General features: G+C 47.7%; 1 protein-coding gene across 3 annotated transcripts in view; it reads left to right on the forward strand.

Annotated features, from left to right (window-relative positions):
- Positions 1–17,948, forward strand: part of LOC144136768 (ATP-binding cassette subfamily G member 4-like) — a 94,698-nt gene that overhangs the window by 21,173 nt on the left and 55,577 nt on the right. The window lies entirely within an intron of this gene.

Raw genomic sequence — 17,948 nt, forward strand, 5'->3', positions numbered from 1 at the left:
TCCGTGTTTTACCGCTTTCAGTGAAACGAGAGACACGCAAGCATAAAGCATTCTCCGGTAAATGTACTGCATTCGTGCGTCATCTTACCTCCTCACTGGACGGTATAATGCTACCTCTTAGTGAGGGACTGCTCGAAGTTGGCCATCTGTGGTCCCCTATCGTGCGCCAAAATCGGTTACAGACATGCATTCTTTCTTTTAGACCCAAAAGAATTACGGCCTGACTTGTGCACCACTGTTGCACTAAGTAGAGGACGGCAACTCGGTGTGAAAAGTGAACAGGTGATTCAGTTCGCAGGTTAACGTCGTTCTATAAGGAGCGCAGTGTATGTGGCTGCATGTGTCGTACTCTCGTTCCATATATTTTGCTGTCAATGGAGGTCAGGCAGCTGCGCTCCCAGCGGGCGTTGCAGTAGCTGCCTCTGTTCTCATTTATATCCTTTATTGTTACTTGCTCACTGGCTGCATTGCATAGGTAGGCAGAGGTGTGGAGATGTTCGCCGCGAACTTGGTAAATTCTTTCTCTTCTCAGTGCTCTGTGGAAATGTACAATAAATAACCGACTTAAGTGGAACCTCCGGGTCGGGTATAACTGATTTGGCCATCAAAGTAAATGCAGAACGCAGGTTCTTCTCTGCAGAGAAGTCTGTATTCATTTGCGTAGAACTGATTGCAGCTGAAAGGAAGGTAATTTCTTGCGGTAGTTGGTAAAATAATTTCGACAGAGGCTCTCAATGTTTGTGCGGGAGTTCCAAAATTAAAAAATTATTGTTTATAAACCTCAGTGATCCTGTCTGTGGTTAATTTACTTTAATAAAACGAATCGCCGAAGGGTGCCGACCGCTGAAATTCCCGCATTCATGTCTGCCACCTGAATATAGAGGGCGGTTGAAACCAAAAGGGGCAGAGAAGAAGTATATACCGGTGAAAAAAGAAATGGTTGTAGACAGAAGGGCAGAGGATAAGAGATACGCAAGATGTTTTCCGACTGCACGTTAGGCACGTGTGCAGTGTGTGTGTATATATATATATATATATATATATATATATATATATATATATATATATATATATATATATATATATATATATATATATATATATATATATATATATATATATATATATCAGCAGACAAGGTAAAGGAAATGAGGGGCCCGTTTGACAAATTTATGAAGGGAGCCAACAGTCACCGAAAACCAAGGTGCATAGGGGAACGTTAATATTTTTTTTTAATGTGTTATGCTTATCAGTAGGATAATAATTCTTAGATTAATAAATCGTTTAAATAAAATTACTTATAAATAAAGCAGCAGAAAAAACAACCATGCCGCCGGTGGGATCCGAACCCACGACCTCCGAATATCGCGTCCGGTGCTCTTACCAACTGAGCTACGGCGACGGCTGTCCAATCTGCTGCTCTCGTGGGTATTTATGTTTACTGGGTGTAAGCGAGCCTTGAGAGTGTTCACCAGCGCCTGTGTTTTCACACACACACACACACACACACACACACACACACACACACACACACACACACACACACACACACACACACACACACACACACACACACACACACACACACACACACACACACACACACACACACACACATACACACACACACCCACACCCACACACACACACACACACACACACACACACACACATGTATGTTTGTGTGTGTGTGTGTGTGTGTGTGTGTGTGTGGGTGTGTGTGTGTGTGTGTGTGTGTGTGTGTGTGTGTGTGTGTGTGTGTGTGTGTGTGTGTGTGTGTGTGTGTGTGTGTGTGTGTGTGTGTGTGTGTGTGTGTGTGTGTGTGTGTGTGTGTGTGTGAAAACACAGGTATCAAATTTTCCGAAATTATAGAAACTAGTCCTTCTAAAGCGGACAACTTCGACGCATTACACTGCCCTGCACGTGAAATCTTGACGTCACTTGCTTTGAGTTTCGCGCGCGCATTCTTCGTGGAAAAATCGTCCGGCAAATAATTTTGTTTAAAATGGCTCTTCTCTCCGCTTTCAACGAAGCTCCGGCCGTTGCAGTGTACAGGTTGCAGGCCACGGTGTTTTTGCCGTTTTTTTTTCAGGGCTGCCGAGCTCAACTAACCTTCTCCGTTCCAGTGAACAGAGATACGGCGGATACAAGTAAAACTTTGCTGTTAACCCGCGGAGAACCTCAAATCGCTTTATGCTCATACTGCGCGATGCCAGTGCACGTTAAAGATCCCCAGGTGGTCTAAATTATTCCGGAGACCTCCACTACGACACCTCCTTCTTCCTTTCTTTTTTCACTTCCTCCTTTATCCCTTCCCTTACGGCGTGGTTCAGGTGTCCGCGATATATGAGACAGATACTGCGCCATTTCCTTTCCCCAAAAACCAATTTACCAATTTACCTCATACTATCAAATCGTTCATACTATCACAAATACCCAAGAAATAACCGCTTGCCTATAGTTCTACGACCCGCCGCGGTGGCTCAGTGGTTAGGGCGCTCGACTACTGATCCGGAGTTCCCGGGTTCGAACCCGACTGCGGCGGCTGCGTTTATATGGAGGAAAAACGCTAAGGCGTCCGTGTGCTGCGCGATGTCAGTGCACGTTAAAGATCCCCAGGTGGTCGAAATTTTTCCGGAGCCCTCCACTACGGCACCTATCTCTTCCTTTCTTCTTTCACTCCCTCCTTTATCCCTTCCCTTACGGCGCGGTTCAGGTGTCCAACGATATATGAGACAGATACTGCGTCATTTCCTTTCCCCCCAAAAAACAATTATATATATATTATATAGTTCTGCGCGTTAAACAGTCTTAGTAACACGCCAGTCCCCTGGAGTCAGCACCCCACCCGCTGCGCATGGCGCGCCATTTTACTCTCCACTTGCAACTTACTCACGAAAAGGTTGCCGTCTCCGAGTCCTGGCGAGAATCGTATCAGCATGCGATGTCGTGGCTACTAATTTGCACCCCGTCGCGCCGGCTGTGGAGCGCGCGAAATTGCATAGAATAAATTAATGTGAACTTGCGTCAGTTAGGGAGCTGGCAACACGAGATTTAATCGGAAAAGGAAATCTAAACAGCAAACGCGTGATAGCATGGTGACGCTACGATGCCATCGATTATGTTGAAACAAATTGGTACACTGGAATTAAATGTGCACTCTAAACATAAAAAAAGAGTAAGCTGTCTTCTAGCGTGCTCTCTTTTCTATCCTCCAGCTTACTCCCTTTTACAAGAGGAGCTTACTTGCAGAGCTTTATGAAAGAGGACAGCTTACTCCGATTTAATAATAATAATAATAATTGGTTTTGGGGGGAAAGGAAATGGCGCAGTATCTGTCTCATATATCGTTGGACACCTGAACCGCGCCGTAAGAGGAGGGATAAAGGAGGGAGTGAGAGGAGAAAGGAAGAGAGAGGTGCCGTAGTGGAGGGCTCCGGAATAATTTCGACCACCTGGGGATCTTTAACGTGCACTGACATCGCACAGCACACGGGCGCCTTAGCGTTTTTCCTCTATAAAAACGCAGCCGCCGCGGTCGGGTTTGAACCGATTTCGGAGTATTCGTGTTTACAGTGTAGTAGACGACAACATTGGGGGTGATGATTGTCATGGTGATTATATTGCCTAAAATAGCAAAAGTGGGTTTTTCTTAAAGCGAAATTTATTGCCCCAGGGAGTCAATGATGGGTGAAGGTGTGAAGAATGATGTATTAGAGATTAAATGAATGGAAAAAGGTTAGCTGATTTGATGAAGTCCAGTAGAGAACGATGGTACGGTCCCTGCGTCTAGGCAGTGTATGAAGCAGGGTTGCTTGGTGGAAGACCTGCTACCATCAGGTGCCGGATCCTTGTAGGCTTGATAGCTGGGCAGTCCCACAGTAAGTGATGAATGTCGGCCTCAATGTCCTCGTGTTTACATATCGGACACCCTGGCCGAGGAAACAAAAAAAAAGTGGGTTTGTTTTCGTCAATGCGACAACACTCGGGAAACAACAAAGCATTTACTAAGAAACTTCACCCTTGGACCCAACCGCTTTAAGCCGCCCAACGCGGCGCTGGAGCAGTGGGAGGTGACGCTGGCCAGCGGCTCCCTGGAAGACCTGGAGGCGCTAGTCGCCATCGCCAAAGCGCCGGAGGAAGCCACTGGAATCTTGGACTGAGGGCCCCACCCACAATCCGCTCCGGTCTTCTTTTTTTACTATTAAATGTTTATTATCTCACCCTTAAAAGAGACATGGCAGCAGCAGCTGCGATATGTCCTTGTGTGCGCCGCTACGCACCGGGCTAGGCCGTCGCACTTCGTGAAGTACTCACAACGGTAGCGACGCTCAATCGGCTGTCGTCCACGTACGGAACATGGTCACATTTCGGCAGACTCACCAAGAATGTACACATTTTCGCTTCCTCACCCTCACATGTGTGAGCGAGCCCCTGTGAGTGCAAGTGCGTATTAGTGTGAAGCAGTTCCCCTGTGTATAAGTGAACCCCTGTGAGTTTGAGTGAGCCATTTGGGGAAGCGAAGGTGTTTTCTTCAAAACCTGTGAAAGCAACCAATTATTGCGGTTGTAAAAAAAATGTAAACTGTAAATTTCTGGATTTAACGCCCCGAAGCGACGCATGAGCTGTGAGGGATGCCGTAGTGCAGGGCTCCGGATTAATTTAGACCCACTGGACTCTTTAACAATGCACGCTGACATCGCACAGAACACGGTCGTCTTTGTATTTCGGCGCCGTCGAAATACGGTCGCCGCGGTCGGGATAGATATTGCTATTATGACAGTCTCATTACGCACATATATATGCGCGTTATGTGTAATCCCAATACGTGGCGTCTAGAAGCTGCTAGAGCAGGGGGGGGGGGGGGGGGGGGGCAAAATAAACAGCTGACATTCGCCACAGCTATACCTCCAAGCACGGCTTCATCAGGAAAACACCCATCCGCACAAAGCAGGCAATGTCACAATAGCGGCGATTTCAACACAGCTCGATGGGAGCTATTCGGAAGCGCACCTGTAAAGGCGTAACTTCCTGCTTCACGCAAAGTCAGTGCATCACTGCTCGTTTCTCTCTCTCTCTCTGTCCCAACCAGCGGGCGGCATGCGTAATAAGGTGCACGCGGAATAGGCGACCACTTACCTGTGTGTTACGTGCCGTTCGATGAGAGCCTAGTAAAGCTGCGAGTAATCTTACGCAACGCGTCTTACGCAACGAGGAAAATCGTCTCACACAGAGCGCACGCAAAAGACAACTCAATTCACAGCCTTGCGCCGGGAATGAAGGCCGATTTTGTTGTGATAAGATTGCATCGCCTCCTACAGAGTGCCCCTCAGGGTCAACAAGTGCTGGCGGCCTGCCACATATCAATACGCTGCATTAAAATGGTCGATTATTCAGATAACGGGATTAAGAGAGTTCATATATGTACACACATCGTGAATACTAAAATTGGAAGGTCTGCCCAGCCTGGGTACAAATTGTTCATACCTGCGCCTTTCAAAACGGTGGATAAGTGGTCCAGCTTGCGGAGATACATCGTCCATGTAAAGCGAAAAATATAAGCCGATCGCAATTAGTGCGGCAGCCTATTACTACAGTAGATGTTGTGCAAACGTTGTGCCTCATCTAAACCGTTCCACCATTTGTCGTGCGGAAAATGCTCGTCCCGGGTAGATTTTTTTTTCGTAGACGTGCTTAACTTGCTGCAGATGGATATCTCTAGAGGAAAATAAACCTCCTCGTTTTGACATGCCGTAGAAATTGGAACCGCCGACGCTAAAAACTTGAGGCAAAGGTGGAGAATTCGTACACGCTCGCAAATGCTCTGTACTGATAATCGAGCTGGTTGCGGAAAGTTTCGCAGCAATGTAATTTGATCAGCGCATCGGACAGCTCAAACCTAATGTAAACTTAATGTAACTTTTTACATCGTTTGATTCACAGCATCTAGCCCGTATGGTTACGCTATTGGACAGCTCTTCCAAGGTTTAGATTAGCAGTTTTATCACCACCGCCCGCGCAAGTGCTGGGCTTTGCAATAACCGTTGTTACAGTTTAAAGGTAATCGCCCTCTCTCTCTCTCTCATTTGGAGAAAGTAAGCGAAAACACAGCTTCATAATACAGCGCATATGCAGCCTTCTTTCCTATGCTGTTGCGCTGAACTACAGCGTGCGATCGCGTGTGGCCACACGGCGCAACTTCTATATAAGCCGCGTTTACATGAGTGCGACAGAAATCGACTCCATGCAGTCCCCTTTTGGAGCGAAAGAGTAGGTTTTGAGAAGGAAAGGCTTGACTCGTCTACTCTCTTCCTCGACGTTATTGCACTTCCCCTCAAAAAGGGGACTCGAGTCGACTTCAGTCGCATTCATGTAAACGCGGCTTTTATACTGTTTTTTACGTAGTTCTTACATTAGTTCTTTGTTCCACGTCTCGTTCACACGCTGTAAATGCAAAGGAGTAAAAAGAGAGTAAGCTGGTCTCTAGAGCACTCCCTTTTATAAGAGCGAGTGCTCTAGAGGACAGATTACTCCCTTTTTACTCCCATATAAGCGTATTTGTGCTTAACGTGAGATGCAGCGCATTGAAGAACAGTTAACCTTCGAGATGTTTTTGTACACAATTGTGTACATTGCGAACACTCAGTTTTTTCTCAGAGTTTACTTTAGCTGGCGTCATAATCGGATACAACTAAATAACGAAGCGGCTTTTCCCCGTCGAAGGCCCCCTTCCAGCCAATGGCGTTGACCGATTCTCAGGACCCTGCTAGTGGGACAATGCAGGGAGTGGCGCCACAATGCAGGAAGGGAACTATCTTTGATCATGGAAGGGGGGAGGAGTACTATCCCTTTTCATCTGTTACTCCCTGATTTGTCACGCTAGCAGGCTCGTGATAATCGGCCGACGCCATTGGCTGGAAAGGGGTTCTTTGACGGGGGAAAAACCGCTTTGTCCTTGAGTTGTATCCGACGATAATTTGTTCGTTTCAGGTGAATTTTTCATCATTCGCTTTGCAATTAAGACGCTTTTTTTATGCAGTTATCGAACACAGCAAGAAATATTTCACGAACCAGTGAGCTTGGAAGTATGTCTTTGCCAGTTGTTGCCGGCTGATTTTTCCGCCAGTACTAATGTCTATTTTTTTTTTACTAAATTTCATGCGTCACGTGCAACTTCGAAATACAAAATAATTTCACGACTCCTAGTGGGTTAACTACATAAGTCATTTCGTTGATGTTCCGGTTTCCAACTATTTTGACAGCTTGTATGAAATTTTGTACGTGCGTATAAAAATTAACCATTGGCGTTTTTCATCACCATCATCAGCCTGACTACTCCCACTGCAGGGCAAAGGCCTCTCCCATGTCTCTCTAATTAACCCCGCCCTTTGCCAGCAGCGCTCACCCTATGCCCGCAAACTCCATCTCATCCGCCCACCTTAGAGTGCCTCGATGGCCGGCGCCGTTTTCAGGGTGAAGACACCGCTCTCGGCGGGGCCATGTTGGGTCCCACTCTCCCGTTCAGCTGCATTGAGCGCAATGCGGCGGCGCGCTGTTTCGAAGAGAAAATTGCAGCTGCCGCGTGGAATTCAGGAAATGTGGTGTTCTACTGAGACAGAGTGGTACCAGAGATTGTTTCAACAGTGAATCAGAGGTAGTTACTCTAAAGTATACTATCTTTCGCAGCTAATCTGCCGAGAAAGTCGGCGCCTATTGCGTGTTAGTTCTCTTCTGTAGCGTTCGTTTTGCGCTGTGTTCCTTTATAATAGCATTCTTACAACTTGCGTAGCATTTTCTACTGCAATCTCTTGACTGGGATACTCTACATTTCAATTACTTTTCCAAAAATCATGATTATTTATTTCGAGCCATGAAATCAATGCGAAAAGGTGCGTTTTATGGCTACTAATTTAAATAATTATGAGGATGCAAAGATGAGTTGTGCATTATATCTCCGTGCCAAGCAGAAATTGCTCTGGAAAATGAGCGTTTCGCATGCCTTACCTCTCATACTTTGGGGCTGTCACGAGTAAAGCCAATTAGCCGGTGCACTTTAATAGTGTAAGCAAACCACCCGGGAACACAGCAGTCCCTCATAACTTGGTCTCTGACTGCTGCATCATACACACTACGAGCTAACTTCAAGCAAAGGGGCGTGGCCCGTTTTCGCCTCGGTTTTGCAAGTTTTGTGCGTTCTCCACTACATTTCTTCTTCCGATTAGAGGCGCCTCGTGGTCGTTACGCGTCGCGGTCTTTCTTCTCCCGATTACGCTCGCCTCGGTACACCTCGCACGTTCTGCAACACGCTGTCAGAAGTCGCATGCTTTGTCCACCAGACCACGAGCGCTTGCACTAGGCCAATGCCAAGAAAGCCGAGAACGTAGGCCAAGAAAGCTGAAAGGCCAGTGTTAAAACCTGCCTGGCTACATCAAAATTTGCCGAGCGGCTTCTTCACAACCTGATCACAAAGGCGTTTCCCAATCAGGCAGCCGTATTATTTAGGCGATCTTGCGGGTACGCGTAGATGAAGTTCTTGTCGCAGCGTTTCGTTCAGTTTATTTGTTTTAACTTAATGCTACGAAGTCATTATAACCGCTCCCCTATCTCTACTTCTTTTCGCCAGCTCACTACGAATACCCTGGCGCCAAACCTATCTTCTGTTCGTCAGTAAGCAAAGAAGACGCGGCTGCGTGCCGCGAAAGAAAGGCGAGTGTTTTTCCCACTAAAGGTTTATTTTCCTTCCTGTTCGTGTCGCTTTTAAAGAAACCACAACTGGGGAACTTGAAAAGACTCTTTTCATTGCCGTCACGCAGCCACGTTAGTAAAATTCGTCACGCGTGTTTCTGGGCAACCATATCCTATAGATTACTTTTTCTTTTTGCCTCTTTCGACGACGACAACAGCAGCAGGGATGAAAGCTTGTCGGTCGTGTTCACTAGCCCGCGGCACAACTTCGGTGCGACTGCACGGTTGTGTGCTGCTTGAGGTCGCAAGCTTTGCCGTGAAGACCCCTTGAAAGCAGTGCACGCAGACATCTGCAGTATTCATTTGGCACGTCGAATCCGGAAAGATACCGTTTTTATGGAGGCAAAACGCTAAGGCGCTCGTGTGCTGTGCGATGTCAGTGCACGTTAAAGATCCCCAGGTGGTCGAAATTATTCCGGAACCCACCACTACGGCACCTCTTTCTTCCTTTCTTCTTTTACTCCCTCCTTTATCCCTTCCCTTACGGCGCGGTTCAGGTGTCCAACGATATATGAGACAGGTACTGCGCCATTTCCTTTCCTCCCCCAAAAAAAACAATTATTATTACTCCAGACGTGCTATAGGGTCACACTGGTTAGGTCGCTATCGCAGCGAGCAGGTAGAACAGCTGCCACGTTTCGCGTCTAGAGTAGTAAAAATTGTTTATTATTTATCTCCAACTCCCAGCGCCGCCAGCGGGGAACCTGTGCCGAATGGTGTCCTAGATCTTCCGGGTAGTGTTCGTTTCGCCGACCGCCGAAACGCCGCCGCAGGCCGCGCGACTCGCAGCCTTGAGCGCAGTTACGAATTTGAGTCTACACCCAAGGACAGGTAGAGGTGCAGACAGAAATGCACTCCTATACAACCGGAGAGAAGTACAGATCAATGTTCAAATAAACCCGAAGCGCTCACGATGGAAAAACAGGAAACGCGATCGAGGTACGGACAGGACGACGCAGGCAGAGCGAACAGGTTTATTACGCAGCAGACGCGTGCACCAAACACGTCCAACTTTCGCTGACGTGGACCCCATTTTCCGCTCCTTTCATAAGGGCGCGAATTAAGCCGTGCGTGTGTAGTCGGCACGACGAGATAATTGAAATCAATAATAGGTTATCAGCAGTCCCCTGAGCGTATTTTTTCTCACCGCACGGCCTTTGTAAACGGTCGGTGCGTGCCGTCGGTAACCTATCTTATCCTCCATGGTCGACTTCTTGTGTCTGTTCTAAGTTCAAGTACCTAACCCTGCGTCACGTTCAACCCTTCTTCGCAGAACGTAGATAAAAACTTCATCTGCGGCTGTTACTGAGAGTCCTGTGACGCAGCGAGGCGGTGTTAACCTAGGAACAAGGCAAGGGCGGGGACTAGTTTGTGTTTCATACTGAGGAAATCGCGCTAAGTGGTACAGGACGACGTGAACACACACAAACAAAGCGCGAAACGTGTCCTGTACCACTTAGAGCGATTTCCTCAGTATGAAACCCTAGCAACCCTTCCCACCACTTACATCCAAGGTCTAAGTTCACTGACTGGGTAGATGACTAAACGAGGGCTTATAAAGGCAAGCTGCAACTCGCCCCCAGTCACACTTGATGAAGGAGCCGAGTAGGTCCTAAAACGTCGTGTTTTTCTTGTTTTGCATTTTTTCTAAATTATATTCCTTTCCCAATCATGCTGACCTCTGTCGAATGTTTTCTTTTGAATCTGCACGAAGATGAGGCAAAGTGTTTGCTAATAATAAGCCCTTGAGTATACTCATACGCTTGAAAGGTGATTCACTGCTTCCTGTGGGGATCTCCTTGTTTTGCTAGAAGGTGCACTGCGCGGAGACTGTCATAATAATAATAATAATATTTGGTTGTTGGGGAAAGTAAATGGCGCAGTATCTGTCTCATATATCGTTGGACACCTTAACCGCGCCGTAAGGGAAGGGATAAAGGAGGGAGTGAAAGAAGAAAGGAACAGAGAGGTGCCGTAGTGGAGGACTCCGGAATAATTTCGACCACCTTGGGATCTTTAACGTGCACTGACATCGCACAGCGAACGGGCGCCTTAGCGTTTTGTCTCCATAAAAACGCAGCCGTCGCGGTCGAGTTTGAACCCGGGAACTCCGGATCATAGCCGAGCGCCCTAACCACTGAGCCACAGCGGTGGGTCGGAGACTGTCATTAACTGCAAATTCTATTAGACCGGCGTCTGCGAACGCCGCTGCCACTAATCAAGCTGAAAATGAGCGTGGCGGATATGTTCCCAGAAATTGGAAGTGCTTTTGTAGCGAAAGCCACATTGGCCACGAGCTTGCGAGTTCACTGTGGCGGTGTTCCGAGGAGGCACACAGACAGACCTTGAGCCGTTGCCTAGCAACCGCCGCAGCTGGGCGGACGCCGCGCGGACGCCGCGCGCTCGCCGCGCCATCTGGCATGACGTCACACCGCGCGCCTCGCCGCGGAGCCACCCTTACGCGCTTAACCGCTAACCAACGTATTCGGTGGCGCTATCTATGGAAGCCACTGAAACCCCCGCACACTCACTTAATAAAAAAAAACTGCATCGAGGCCGGGAATCTAACCAGGGCCTTTGGCGTTTGAGGCGGAGGCGCTACCACTACGGCTCGAGGTTTTACAACTATCATGAATAACGGCGCATCTAGTGAATGCGCGGGTTTCATATTACTCTTCCGATCCAGGAGTCGCCGCGCTTTCGCTACATATATCCTGGCCTAACAGAGCTAGGCCATCAACAATTTTTTTTTCATTTGCTTCGCGCCAGGAGTATTATCATATGCAACGTACGATGACAGCTCTTGCAATAGTGATTATTAGTCGCGCTTGTATTTCTTCTATCTGATGACTAATTTCGTCGTTTTTGTGTTCGCAATTGAATTTCCACGTTTCCATTTCATTTTTTCTCGATAGTACATGCGTATTGTAGCCCTGCTACTGTAGAGTACGTGCTATAGTAGGATACAAATTAAAAAAAGAAACAGCAGTTACCAACACTGGGTCACGGTCCACGGCGTACTGTATTACTCCGCTGGTCAAATATAATATTAAAAGAAATCAACTTTTTAATGTTTCACTATATTATACAATCCAGGTGTAAAAAGTCTAGAGCTTGCAACTTTTTTCTTTAATTGGTTTCTTGTTTATGTAACAAGAAAAGTTTTAACAACGCACTACTTTTTGTCGAGGAGGGATTCTGTGCGCCAGTCCTGAATGTGGGCGGAGCTTCGCTGCAGCCTTAAGTTGTATCCGACTATATGAGTGGACAAACTGTGTACACTTCAGAACAAAGGTCGCCGCCTAAGACCTTGATTATTAACACCAGGTAATAAGGGCATTACTTTTGTTCTATGCCTGCAGTTCGAGATAATGGAAATATTTTTTCCGAACAGAGATGTCGCACATCCGCAGCGTATACATAATTACGTTTTCCGGATTTTTTAATTTTTTTAAGAAACGAGCAGTACACGAAAGCTGTTTTCTCACGCATAGGCTTATGCAAATAGTGTTTTTTTGGTTCGAAGCGAATTCGAGGCGAAAATAATTCTTCGCGAATAATTTCGAAGCGAATACTTCGAATAGTAGCAACTAAAGAAAAAAACGGCAGAGGGCTAAGGTCTGGGATTTATTCAATTACACAAAAATTTGTTCAATTCTGGGATTTATTCAAGGAAAGTAAACAACTTGATTATTAACGAAAATCTACAAATTTTCGTGCAAAACCATTAGCTGTTCCACATGCTGAGTTTGAGGTGCTCCTTTCTGCAGCTTACAACGGCTCCTGCAGTAAAAAAAAGCCTTTCACTTCTTGTTTGGATGGCCGGTATCAAAAGGTACCTACGGGCAGCTGCAACCAGACTTTGGTAAAGGTGGCTGCCCTTGCTTTTCCATCACACAAGGGGGTCTTCGGACCGGGAAAGAAGAGGGGCCTTCATGTACCCAGCAACCTCATTTGACATTGTACGGCTTGATTGATGATGTGCACGCGAATCGAAGTGTGTAAAAGCACTCCACATAGAGTCCCCTGATGGATCTACAGAGCAGGTGCTGTTCTCACTTGTTGCTGCACCATGTTGATCAGCTGGCACAGTCTCTTCTGCTGCTGTTGTGAGTAGAGTGAACGCCCATTGCTTGGCGGGTCGTTCAGGATGACAGACATATTTGTATCTAGGATCGACCAACATTGCCAATGCAGGAAGGGGTGACATCTTGTTATCAGAGAACCTCGTCTTGATGCTACGCAAAAGGCTTGAGGCAAGCAATGCTGCTTCACCACCTTCGGAAACATGTTCAGCTAGAACCACCTCGGTACACCACAACAGGGGAATGACTTGTGACAGTGTGGGATATCTGTCCCCAGACAGTTCAGTTGTGGCATGGTCAAATGGCTTCAAGGCTTGCACTGCTGCATTCATAAGCTTCCACTCACTTGCGTTCAAGTCTGGAGCTGCGTCAGATTCTGAAAGTTCTACAATTATGACCGTACGGAGCTTCACGAGCCTGGCCATCATGGCATGCTCACTATTCCATCGCTTCGGGACGTCTTGTACAACGTCGAGAGGGTCCAGCTGCATGTTTCTCTGAATTTCCTGAAGCCGTCCTCGGGCCTTGGCACTGCGTTTGTATCTGGCCATAGTCGCTCTGGCCTTAGCACAGAGCTGCAAAAACCATGACACTTCTCTTTTGGCATCACTGACACACAACTGAAGGGTGTGTCCGAAACACTGCACACCACTCCTAGACGACCGCGCAACTGCAGAAGTAAAGTTCCTTCCATTGTCTATAACGACGAAGATTGGCACAGTGTCGTGGGCTGGAAGTTCCCTTTCCTCGATGACACCTGCGATAAATAGCTCCAGGTATTCTGCAGTGTGAGAGTCTGTCATCTCCGTGCAATCCAATGCATGCACGTGTTGCGCGAAGTTACTGTCCATGACGTGACAAGTTACACAAACGTAGCTGTCATTTGCCCGCGATGTCCAACCATCAGTTGCGATTGAAAGCGACTCCACTCGGCTTGCAAAAATGTCCCCGAGCTTCTTTTTCGCCTTGTCTTTGCTTGATGCGTAGAGTTCCGTAATAATGGCTCCCGATAACGTTGTCCGGGACGGCACGGCATAATCCGGCATAGCGAACTTCATCATGTCAAGGAAACCCGGTTCTTCGACAATGTTGTTGGGGTGCATACAACGAGCTACGAAGCGAGCTATCATTTTTGTCATCTGCTGGGCTTTTGGAGCCGACGCTTTCATTTTCGGCTTGAAACTGTCGGCTGTGCATGGCTGTTGACCACTTGCCTTGCTTGCCCCCTTGAGCTTGGATGACCTTTCGCGTGCAACCCGCTTCTCTTGGTAGTCCTTATGCAAGTCCGGGTGTCTCCGTAAATGCCTTGCTAGGGTTGTTGTCGTATACTTGTCGGAGTCTTCAGGACTGCCTTACATTTAAGACACCGAGCTTCGGTTCCCGGTGGAATCTTTACAAAAAAGTTCCAAATCAGATTGCTGGCCGCATGCAAGTCCCCTATATGGTGCTCCCCGGAGTGGTCCAAGGCGGCTGGGATTGATCAAATGCCGCCGCGGCAGAGACAGAGTCGCCCATTAAACGCAATCGACCACACCGCCACGCCGACGAGATGCGTTTTTGTACGCCTTTGTTCTGAGTATAGTTCTGTTTTTCTGGCTTGGTTTGGATTGGATTGGGAAAAGTATTACTGAATCCAAAACCGAAACTTCCGAAAACGCCTTCTCTCTGCTGCGGGTGGCTGTTCGTTCGAGCCGAATACTTCGAAATTTCCGAATAACAAAATTCGAATCGAAGCGAATATGGAATAGCGCATTGTTCGTTCAACTATTCGAAAATATTGAATATTCGCACAAGCCTACGGGCCCATTCACACTTGAGAGTCGCAGAGGTCGCGCGACCGTTTTGGTCGAAAAGCGAGAGTCTCAAACGGTCGCGTTGTTCGAAAAACGAGGGTCGCGGGCCAGTCGCTCGTTGCTCGATTTTCTAGCCGTGCGACTGCGAGTCGCAAACCGCTGAACCAATCAGCCAGCGAGCCGAGCTTTCGGCAACGACGCCGCTCGCGGGTGCGCCGGGCGGCTAACTGCGCTTACTTGCTCCTTGGCTGCCCTAGTCGTCGCTAAGCCTAGTCGGTTCCACATCGATGCCGCAGCTGAGGGCGTTTCGGAATTGACCAGCGCTGTAAACGAGATGCTACTCTCGTCACGGCTTTATTGTGACCCCTTCTCATGATAATATAAAAATGTGCTCGAGTTCCGCGACGCCTTCAGTAGCGGAGAAAGCAGACGCCAAGCGATCGAGCCGCTTTGGGCAGCAGCAGCAAAGCGGCTATGAGCAGAAATTTTCTTGTATCCAGCAGCTCGGTATTGGCCAGCGACCCTCAAAATTGATTCATTTTTGAATTTCTACTTCCCAGAGCGATGTGTATGAACGCGAACAAACAACATACTAGCACATTTTTCTGACGCTAGCGGCCGGCATTCAGGCTGGCTGCCAGGCCGCTTGTGCTATGGCCGCGGTGCACATTGCCGTGATATCCTCCTCTTCGCTCAGGTCATCGCAGTACATTGCTAATATCGAAGGACCAGAGCACTTTCGAGGGCCAAGCGCGAGCGCAGGAGACGCGGCCAAAGCAGACGAAACTCTCGAAAGCGCGCGAACGACGTCATTCGCAAGAATTCTCATTTCAAACGAGAATCGAACGAGAAGGCGACCCGCAGGTCGCCCTTGGAAGTGTGAACTTTGGTGTTGTCGAGCTGCGGTGTAGTCGCAGGCGACTGCTGATCGCGCGACCTCTGCGACTCTCAAGTGTGAATGTGCCCTTAGAGTTAGGCATGTTATGCGACCAGGCGGAAACAAAATGAGATGATGATTATCGTTGTCAACGCCTAATTAACTAGAATAATTTAATATACTTCTATCCACTGGGGCTTTCGTTATGTTCATAGTAGAAATTTAAAGGCGGTAGTATTCCTACAATACTCCATTTGGTAGAAACCTTCGATAGAGCGCGTGTTTCGAAACAATCGCCTCCAAAGTTTCAACTTAATCCGCGTAATTGTGTATGCAAGGCAGCGACGATCGGTGCAAACCTCCTCCCCACATGACACGGCTGTTCAAATGAAATCTAAGTTATGACATCTCGTCTGGTCGGGATTGTAGGTTCATGCCGAAAGAAAAATGGGCGTTCCATTTTTCCATTTGTGATATCGCTCTTATGGTCCCTCAGTAGTCTCTCGAAGTTCCCGTTCTCGAGTAGGTAACAATAGCCGCACTCTGCGCAGAGAACTTCAAGACGACGCCAGGAAACTTCTATTTCTTCACACAGAATGTGCTCACGGGCAAGTTGGTTTGACATAAATCAAGCGCCCGGCGCCCCGGCGCCGAGACTAATTGTACCAAATGGAGTATAGCATATAGGAATGCGACCGGCTGTATTAGTTCAAACTTGCATGCTAGCTGCAGTGGCTGTAAAGTTTATTAATTAACAAGTCCAGCTTTCCGGGCAAAAATTTTGAAAATTGGAAAATTGTAAGACACTGTTATGAAAATGTTGAAGCTAAGAGTTCATTATTCTGATCTGTAGCAAAATCTTTCTTTTAAAGTGTTTCCAGCGATAGCACCGAACAGTTAAATCTGCCATAGAAAACGAATGGGGAACGCTTTTCACGATAGAAAAAATGTGAATAGAAAAAAAATACAAGTCTGCCATCGGGTGATCTACGGATATATTGATTGTTCTAGTGAAATAATACATTATATGAAAAAATTGCGTTCATAAATGGTTTCCTGCTCACAAATGCTTTTGTCGAGAATTTCTGGGTATGTTCAGTTTATTAGAGGTTGACGACGACATTAATCCTCGGTTTGTGTGCATCTGGGCACATAACTTTCGTGCGAAAGCCGTTTTCCTGTACAACTCATCGTTTGCTTTAAAAATGTACTGGAAGTAATTTTGAGCGTCTTTTATATTACGTGTTCTGGGCTTCTATAGTTCGACGGGGGCTCGCTCTGCTTTGACCCCCTGGCGTCTGATAGCCCATTCTTCGCTCCTGTTGTTGACCTCAAATGTGTCGCCCAGATGTGCTCAACGAATGCGATAACCGCGATCTGTTCTCTTTCACTTCGAGATAAGTGTCTGTCGTGAACACTGAGCTCCTAACGTTTCGTCCGCCGTCACTTTATGTGTCGAGAACGGAGGCGACCGCAGACCGGAGACTGCAACCGCTGTCGACCACTGCTACGGGCCAGCTACACAACACTGCGTCAGCCTCCACTTTTTGTGGATATATTTGCTTCCTCGGAATCCTGTTCCACAAGGTCAGAGACTTGCACTGTACCGCCCCTGTATGTTAAGCGCTATTACGTACCAGTTGCGAATTTCGTTCTGATCGCTTGCTACTTTCTGTGCGGTTTGCACTTCCAAATCTGCTGGTTAACGAGGCTGGCTCCTTCAAGCAGCACAGCGGCGACGGGGTGACCGTTGTTGTCTTAGGTTAAGGAGGAATTTTAATGTTAAATATACCGCTCCCCCAGGCAAGTGCAGACAACTCAACGTTCAAACGATAAAGCAGCCTAAATAGGATATGTTACAGCAACGCGTAATAAAAAAAAAACTGACAGGCGATTCGATGGAAGTGCCTAGCATTAGCCTTCCATTCCCCCCTTTGCATGACACGGCACATCACATACATTCCTTCGCATCCATCTTTACTGCGCACTCAGTCTTCTTGGTACGTCTTTACACTTGACTCCTTTGCGCATCCGACCTCAGGTATCTATCGACACTTAGTCCTGGAGGTGTCTCGCACACAACCACTCCAACGGACGAGTGGCATCCGGCGCGCGCGAGCCGCTCTGCCCCCTATCTCCTCTCCGATCCTCTTCTCATCTCACCTACTTCCTCACCCTCCACGGTATCCACCCGCCGAGTTGTTCCCGTAGCAATCAGCCTCGGGTTGCGCGTTCCTCCGTCAAAACCTCCTCCCTCTACGGTAGCCACTCGATGAGAAAAAAAGTTCTCGTGCACGGTGGGATTCGAAGCACCATCCTTCCGTTCGGCAGCCGCGCACTAACGACTACGCTACTTCCTGCCAACGCACATGTAGTTCTTGTCTATGGAGGCTGGAGGGTGTTCGCAGAAAGGCGTCGAATCAGACGGACGCCTGCCAAACGCCCTCC

The sequence above is a fragment of the Amblyomma americanum genome, chromosome 6 (assembly GCF_052857255.1).
Source record: "Amblyomma americanum isolate KBUSLIRL-KWMA chromosome 6, ASM5285725v1, whole genome shotgun sequence".
NCBI lineage: Eukaryota > Metazoa > Arthropoda > Arachnida > Ixodida > Ixodidae > Amblyomma > Amblyomma americanum.